The following is an 8648-nucleotide window of genomic DNA, read 5'->3' as shown; positions in this document are numbered from 1 at the left end:
CCCTTCCCTTCCCTTCCCTTCCCTTCCCTTCCCTTCCCTTCCCTTCCCTTCCCTTCCCTTCCCTTCCCTTCCCTTCCCTTCCCGTCTTCCCTTTCCCTTCCTTCCTTTCCCCCTCCCCCTCCCCCTCCCCCTCCCCTCCCCCTCCCTTTCCACTTCTCCTCTCCTCTCCTCTCCTCTCCTCTCCTCTCCTCTCCTCTCCTCTCCTCTCCTCTCCTCTCCTCTCCTCTCCTCTCCTCTCCTCTCCTCTCCTCTCCTCTCCTCTCCTCTCCTCTCCTCTCCTCTCCTCTCCTCTCCTCTCCTCTCCTCTCCTTTTTGGTAATGCAACAATTCCTGATAGTTAAAATACCATCTAAAGAGTCAAAACAATATAATTTTGTATATGATCACCATAATAAGGACATGCTATAAATATTGAATAGAGTTCTGTGAGGGAGCAGTCCCCTTGGTATATGGATTTCTGAGTTATGCCTCTAGGTTTAACAGTAAACTAAGTGAAAGGAAGTGCTGGCTAGCCATTGAAAACAGTCTTAGGAATGAGTAGTTTCTATATTGGTCTAGTTACCAGTTCACTCTGAACTTCAGAAAAGTGATTTTAACTCTCAGTGTCTGTAAAATCAAAATGTACTAATATTTTTCTGTCCTCCTGGGCCCACAGAGGGCTCTTAGAAAAGTCACAACACATGTAAATCACAGCTGGTGAATAACTGTGATCAGCATGGGAATGAACCTGTGAAGACTTGAAGTAAGTTGGCTGTTTACATTTCAGTCAACTGTCTACTCAGAGACCACTCTGCTCAAAGGGGTTTGAAGAGCATGTTTCAACCAGAGTGTTGGCTCCCAGGGCTGCAGCTGAAGGGCTGTATGGCCAGCCAGGCGATGTGCTAGTCTTGTCTCTTCCAGCCCACCTGAAGGGAGGCTCTGGACACCTGCAGTCAGCTTCAAGCCCCAGCCCTCACCCCATTCCCTCCACCCTGCTTTCTGCTGTCCAACAAATGTATGGTTAAGCTGAAGGGCAAAGATCAGAAGTTCAGAGAGGCTGACTCTCTTCTACTTTAGCTCAGACATGCCACTGCAGCTTGATGAAGTTTAATTCCTACGGGTGGCTCCAAAAGTTTCCAGCTGCAAGATTTCCCTCCGCATTTTTTTCCTAGGCAGAACGTAACCAACCTATTTTTATCTTTAAAGGCCAAGGAGGAACAACCAAGCAGAAAAAAAAAATCCATCCATGCATCCATCCATCCATCTTAAGTACAAAGATACCACTTCTGGCTCAGCTTGTTCTCTAGCTGTTAATCACTAGAAGATACAATGTGTTGGAGAACAACGGCTGCATTTTTTGGCTTTGTAATTTTTCCTAAACATCTGCTATTTGTCACCATCAGAAGCAAGAGTCTAAAGGGATGTTGGTATTATCCAGTATGACCATTCTTATATTTTGATATTATGTTCTGATAATTTGGCCTTACACAGCCTCAGAAAGCCAAGACATGGTAATATCTGGGCAAAAGGACATGAATCAAACATTGCTGCCAAAGCCCATTCACTAATATTTTGGAATAAGCACATAATAAAAATGATGAAGAATCCACCCTTCAGCTTGGCTGTTTGCAGCAAATATTATAAGGGTATTAAACTAAACAATGACTTGTACTCATCTGGCTCTCCAGATGTTTTCTATGACTCTTATTTTCTATCAATCAGTTAACCACGGTTTTTGCTTTCCTTAGCAACGTATTTCCAAATCACAATCAAAGAAACTAACGGCAAATAATAAGGGCTAGATTGTATTTGATTGCTGCTAGTTGCTCATGGGAAAGGAAACTGCAAGAAACACTGCCAATCCTTCACACTGGCAGACCAGCAAGAAACACTTCCAGCCCCCCTGACTGCCCCCGCAGTGCACTCTGTGCCAAAGGCGCTGAGCAGCGGTGGTGTCTGATGGGGAGACCCTATGGCTAGCAGAGGAGGGAGACGTGCCTGATTGCTCTATGGGACAAGAGATACAGAATCATTTATATCTCTTTCCACTCAGCCCTTTATTACAGCCTGCCCAACTCACTCAGAGCCACAGCAGATTTCAGTCATTTAGAGTGTATCAGTGGGTGTTTTTAGCCTGGCTCCATGAGAAAGCACAGCTCATATAATTGCTCTGTGCGTGTGTGTGTGTGCACATGCAGTTGTCCAAAAACTTTTGTACTTTTGTACCCATTGGGTAATTGTAGCTGAACCTGGCAGAAAGGCAGAGGTTCCAGAGATAATCAAGTTGGTAAGTTTTTACGAATACAGAAAACTGAAGAGTTTTTCTACTGATGGAAAGGCTGCAGCCCACGCTCAGTTCTCGTTTGACACAGAGAGAATCCACCTGGGAAAGAGAATGGATGTATGTGAAGGAAATCTTCAGTCAGAGCTTATACCTTATTAGATATAAGGGAATCCACTCCACAGCCAAGGCTTCTCTCCCCTATGGATTCTCCAGTGTCTGATAAGGGCAGAATTCACAGTGCAGCAATAGTATAATTCATTTAAAATGTCAGTCAGCCATGAAACACTAACTCCATTGGAAACTAGGCTTCCGGAATAATTCTGGTATTCATGGAAATACTTGTTCCCTCACATACTGCAAAGCTCCAGGAGGAATTATGGGTGTTTCTCCATTGCTTCCAGTCTCCAAGCTAGCTCTCTCAGAACTATCTCTGCCCAACAGTAGACTGGGTCTTTCTAGCACCCACAGCCTCTGGAGGCTTTAGAGAGGAAAGTTGTACTTCACTGTACTTCACTTTTTCCCTCAGAGCCAGGCTCATCAAGCATAACTTGTCTGAAGAACTTTATTCACAAAAGAGTTCCCCATTCTCTTTTAGGTTCAGAAGGGTAAAAAAAAATGGCTTCCTGGCCAGAAAGAATTGCTGTCTGCTGAGTGCTTGTGGAAAAATGCTCTATTGAGAAGTGTAAATGAGAATGGAATCTTTCTGAAAATCTGGATCCAACAGGGGACTATTGGCACTTGGAAGTTTGGCCCTCATTTCTTTTGAAATATGTAGCTCTTAAATGAGCAAAATCAGAAGTGATTTTTCAAAAGTCTCCTGTTTTCATTTCCTCTTATTCCCAGGTAGCATTGAAAATACTTGTGGTATTGATGTCAGGCATTATGCTCAAACCAGGAAAAAAAGAAAAGGACACATTTCAGTTGTGTGAGTGCTCAAGTTTCCTCTAGATACTGTTTTAATAACAGACTCATTAGGAAATTCCCCAATTATTTGTATTGTCTTCCCATGTTAAAAGACCGAATGTGATTTCTTAATTTCAATATTATTATTGAATAGGGTTAGCTATTCCCTGCAGAATGAACGGATTATTCCAATCCACTCAGGGATCAGCATTATTTCTGGCTGCTACATTTCTCTGGGAATGCATACTAATGTCATGATAGGTATTTGACAGTGGTATTTAAAAAGTAAGAAAGGAAAGAGACATATCAAGTAATTCGATTAGTGATAAAGAGCAAGCAGGAGATCAACACCTGGAAACACATGCAAGTTCTCCCATCAGAGAGTATCCCATATAAAATGTAACAATTCTGACACCTGATCTTGGCAGAATGAAAGTCAGTGCTGATTTGTCACAGATCTGCATGGGGGCAGGGTTTCAGTGACAGAGAAAGCAAAATTTACTTTCCGTAAAGCTACATGGTGCTGTTTGACTTCAATAGGTGTTGCAAATATGTGCTGGGAGTTAAGACTCTGGCTCTGCTAAAAGTCAGAATTGCAGGAGATTGCTCTGAGATTTTAGGTAGGACAGATCAGATATTACACAAGCAAGAAGGAAATACAAACCTCACAGAATTAACATATATTGTCACATTCTATTAAGGGTTTCTGTAGGGCTAGATCAGATTAAATGCGTTGAATCACAGTCATCTTACAGCATATGAAAATATTGTCATGGATAGAATTTTTCATTAGTGAATAAAATGCAGAATAATGAACAATAGACAAAAAGAGAGAAGATATAAAGCCAATCAAAGGAAGGGCAGATGTTTAAAAAGTCTTTTGCTATTCAGGATTGTGATCCAACAAAAGCAATTATGTTTTTGCTTTCTCAATTTCAAAACAGCAGAAAAGAGCTTTGAGGTTTTTCCAGTGCTTATGGTCTATCTCTACACCGTTAACTGAACAGAAGGTAACACAATACCAAACATAGCCAAAGGCAACTGATTCCATGCAAAGCTTATAATCTGGGACATCCAGTGAGTTAAAGGGGATCATAATCAAGAAGGAGATAGATATATATATTCAAAAAGTGCCAAAGAAATCTATAAGAAGCCTAATTAAATTCTCTTATAAATCTGGAAGAGGAGTCATAAAAAGAAGACTAAATCAGTGCCTACAGGTGGAAATTTCACTTGGTAACTGCCCTCTGAACTCATGAGAAAGATAATGTGTGGAATTTTGTTGAGTAATGACTGGCATGGGACTGCAGAAAAACAATAGACCCTCTTGGAAAAATACTGAATATTATTTTTGCTCAAAATTTTATTGTGTTATTTTTGAATGGATAAATATCTGAGCTGTAATTATAAATACAGTCCACCACACTTCTTCTCCAGTATCCCTAGCCATGCACCTAAACAAAAGTAAATAAGGCTGACTATGGGAATCTTCACTGAACGCAGTGTATGTATGGGCCAATATGCAATAGAATAGCAAGGGAAGAGATGAAATGCCAGTCATTCTATACTGTGAGAGAAAAACTTTCTTGATAATACAATACTCTTCCTGTATTACCTGATGCCGGTCTAATGTAAAGAGATGCTGCATGCTAGTCAAAGTAGCACCCTAATAAAAAAGGTGAAGGTCGCATTTCACCCTTTGCAGTAGTCATACAACTTATTAAAACTGTGTTATTTAAAGTGGTCTGCGGTGAAACACAAGCACATGCAGCCACAGAATAGAAAGTTGTTGAAGTCTGTGGAATTTTTGCCAGGGACTTCAGTGGGGCTGAGATTTTTTCCACACAGTTTGTCTCTTTCTCTGATTCTTGTTCTGCTGTGCTATTCAAACAACACAGAATACTTCCCTCTTCCTTGCCTCCCTCACCAAGGAAGGAGGAGGAGGCATAAAATCTGCTTTTTGCAGGTAAGTGGGTAGAACTTCAAGGCACCATAAGATGAACCTGAGCACAATCCCAAACAGTCTCTTACACGCCTAAAATACAACTTACGCAAAATGTAGGTGCATGCTGAAGGTCACACAGAAAGTCCTGCCAATCACAATTAGGAGTCTCCCAGGCATGTATGTTGCTGGGTGTCACTTCCTTAGGTGCCCAGTATGGTCCTACTGTATCATGAGAACAAGACTCTTGGTCTTGCCAGAGAAATAAAAAATGAGAGGCACCGACTGCTGCCCCAAGACACAGGCTTCTGCCTCGTTTTCCTGGTCTCTGTCTGAAGCAAAATAGTGCTATCTTGGTTTTGTTTTTTGTTTGTTTGTTTTTTGGGTTTTTTTTCTGTTTGTTTGGTTTTTTGGGGGTTTTTTTTGGGTTTTTTTTTTTGGTTTTTTTTTTTTTTTTTTGGGTTTTTTTGGGTGGGTTTTTTTTTTGTTTGTTTTTTGTTTTTGCAACATGTGGCAAAAAAAGAAACAGCCTACTTGTTTTACATTTTGAACTGGCCCTGCTACAGGGTTACATAGTTAAACCATTCCTATTTCCTTCCACAAGCTGGGCCTCCCTACCTCATACTCTGTTGGGTCAGAACCTACGGGGTTTGCCCCAAAGGTCCACAGGACCAAAACATAAGAGTATTCTGGGTTTTGACAGCAATTGAGAACCCTCCTGCTTGTTTTTTTGGTGTGCATAGTGCTAACTAGAAGCTTTTGAACATGAAGGGGTGTAGTTTCATTACTCAGGATTAGCTTACAGTAAAACAGTTCCCCATCTGGCTTGGAAAAAGGACAAAACAGGCTCACCTCCATCTGCAAAAGACCATGTCAGCATATACTCTTGGTCTCAGTGTTCTCAGCCATTTCCTTTCAAACACGACAACCGCTGTCTGCCTTTTGTGCAATTGCCTGGCAGCTTGAATGCTTTGGGAAACAAAAGTTTTCAGTTCTCTTGATTTTGAAGGTCCCTTAAGGAGACTCTCACTGAGAAAGAGGAGGTAGCAGGGAAGAGGACCACATCCTACTTTGCTCTGAAGTGAGCAGCAGTGCAGTCAAGGAGTCTATAGTTGCAGAGCTAAATAAAGCAAAGGCGAGGCACTGTTTTAACATTGTGTGTAGATAGAGAGGGCCAAACTTCAGGGTTCAGAGCCTCTCATACTCAGTGGGAATACTTATTACCTACACCACTCACGACACTCCTTTCTGCCACCTCTGGCCCTATGGTCTGTGCTTTCTGCTGCATAGTTAACCCAGATAGCAGAGAAAACAGAAGCTCTCTCTCTTCACTATTCCCATTCTCACTTATATCCTTCTGATGAAACTACTATCTCTACATTATTGTAGATTCTGCTGAGATGGAGCTCGAGTTCCACTTCTGGGGCTCATATTCAACTGGTTATTAGCTAAGAGTGGTATCCCCATGAACCTCATCCCAAAGGAGAAAAGAAAAAAGCCACCTGCCTTCAAATGTGCAAGTAAGATAGCTGAACACAGGACAGCTTGGTTCAGAAGCTGACATTCAAAGGCACATTTAACTGCAGCTCTGATGTGGGGCAAAACTCCCCTTACTGGGATTTCTTATTGGCTTCAGTGACATACTTAACTTGCTGTGCCTATGCTTAGGGTATATTTACATTGGTGAGAATAGACAGACAGGAGCAGGCAGAGGTCTCACTGTACCCATCTTCAAATGGTTACTTTTTAAGTGCTAGATTTCGCCAGTCAGTATCAAGGGAATTTAAACTTTTTCTGCTTGCATGTTGCCTATACCTTAGCCCATGCCTGTGACATAACCTGGGAATTTACTTACTGCCACTCCCTAGGCTGGATCTTCAAACTGTTGGGTCAGTGGAGATTCTGTGTGGGCAGCTTGTGTGGACACACTAGAATTCTGTTGAGGGCCAGCTGTTAGCACAAGCAAAATGTGAGCGGTGGCTTAGACTGACCTTTGCCCAGGTTATAATGGGCTGTTATAATAGCCATTTAACCTGTGCCCTATGTCCTTGAAAGCCAGGCTCTGTGATGACAAAAAGTGAGAGGTCAGTATGCATCAAGGAACCTGCTGCTCCTCTAAGGATCAGCAGTCATCTCCACAGTTACCCATGTAACATGTCCTCGACATGTTTTACTTCTTCCCCTCCCCTCTTACAGTTTGAAAAGCCCTGGGGACCTGGTCTTCTTTCTCTTCCTTGAGGCAACAGTGCTGGATTCTGGGACACTGCAAGGCACCTTGGTTTGTCCCATGCATGGTGTGGTATGCTGTCACACTCCAAATGTACCAGTTGCTCAGAAGCTTGGGCTGAGAGACAGAAACAAATATCTGAATGGTGGTATTAAAAAGAACACAAAGAGACAGCACATCAAGACTCCCCCTCAGCACACAGTCACCACCTCAGTGCTGAGATAGGTTTACTCTGTTCCTGTTTCACTCCAGGGAAGGTGGGACCCTGCTGCCTCACCAGCCTGTCTGATGGCTCACTGAGAAGGACATGCTCCTCCTGACAGTGTAACAAGTGGCACCAGTTGAGAAGTGGTTTAAAAAGCCATCCCTTACTACCTCTCAGATAATTGTTGGTGCCTTCAAGCAGAGAAACCTGCCAGAGTATGTGCCAGTTGGATCACAGCGTCAGGAGAGTCACAAAGCTCATCAGGACAAATCCATAGGCAAATATCCAGTGTACACAGAGCTTTAACGGTCTTGCTCAGCACTGTGAATTTTTATTCAAGAGCTAAGCACCCCATTCCAGGTATCACATAGCTGGCTGAGGACTGCTATTAGATGAGATTTTCTGCTGATCAGGGTAAAGAGGTGGACACATTCAGCTGTGTCCACAAGTTTGTCCCCCTTCCCCTTTTCCTCCTTTCCCCATATGTTACAACCCAATCAGTTTTGCAATTTAACTCTGTCTGATTGCTTTTTGACTTCCCGGAAGTTATTCAGGTTTAAAGAGAAGAGTCTTTGGAGCTTGTCTTTTCTGAGTGGCTTCTTGGATTATCTCTGGCAAATTGTACTGGGTAAAGCTTAGAGGAACAGCTAGAGATTTCATTTTAGCTGTTTGTTCCTGGCATTCATGTTGCACTGTAACAGGTTAGCTACTACCTCTATGAGGGTCTTGAAAAGGGAGTGGAAAATACAGAAATACCTCAATTGCACCCCTGGTCTGCCACCACTAGGCTCTTCTAAATGGTTTCTGTAGGAACAGATGGCATAGGAATTGGCTCTGTCAGCTTTGTATGAGCTAGGAACTCCCTTGTGCCAAGGGAATCCTTGAATGGGGAGATTCAGCAGCTCCTCAGCTCCTTTGAAGCGGGTCAAAATGATTTAAGAATCTGGCCCATTGCAGCCTCATTTCCTCTGAAAATCGTACCAAACTGAGGGGGTGATAAGGTGATGAGAAGATAGAGAGTAAAATTTCAAAGAGGATCAAAATATGCCATTTTAGCTCTTGTATGTATAAACATGCATAATATGACATTTTGTTTAGACAGTTATTT

General features: G+C 42.5%; 1 long non-coding RNA gene across 1 annotated transcript; it reads right to left on the bottom strand.

Annotated features, from left to right (window-relative positions):
* Nucleotides 1-379: 379 nt before the first annotated feature.
* On the bottom strand, nt 380-7514 carry LOC128803698 (uncharacterized). Its single transcript, XR_008435815.1, has 4 exons — nt 7303-7514; nt 6964-7170; nt 5961-6228; nt 380-1147 (listed from the first exon to the last, which is right to left on the bottom strand). It is a non-coding gene; the product is annotated as an uncharacterized LOC128803698 (long non-coding RNA).
* Nucleotides 7515-8648: the final 1134 nt, after the last annotated feature.

The sequence above is a fragment of the Vidua macroura genome, chromosome 2 (genome assembly GCF_024509145.1).
Source record: "Vidua macroura isolate BioBank_ID:100142 chromosome 2, ASM2450914v1, whole genome shotgun sequence".
NCBI classification, from domain to species: Eukaryota; Metazoa; Chordata; class Aves; order Passeriformes; family Viduidae; genus Vidua; species Vidua macroura.
The sequence above is the reverse complement of the archived record's forward strand: the minus strand, read 5'-3'. Positions and strand labels throughout refer to the sequence as shown.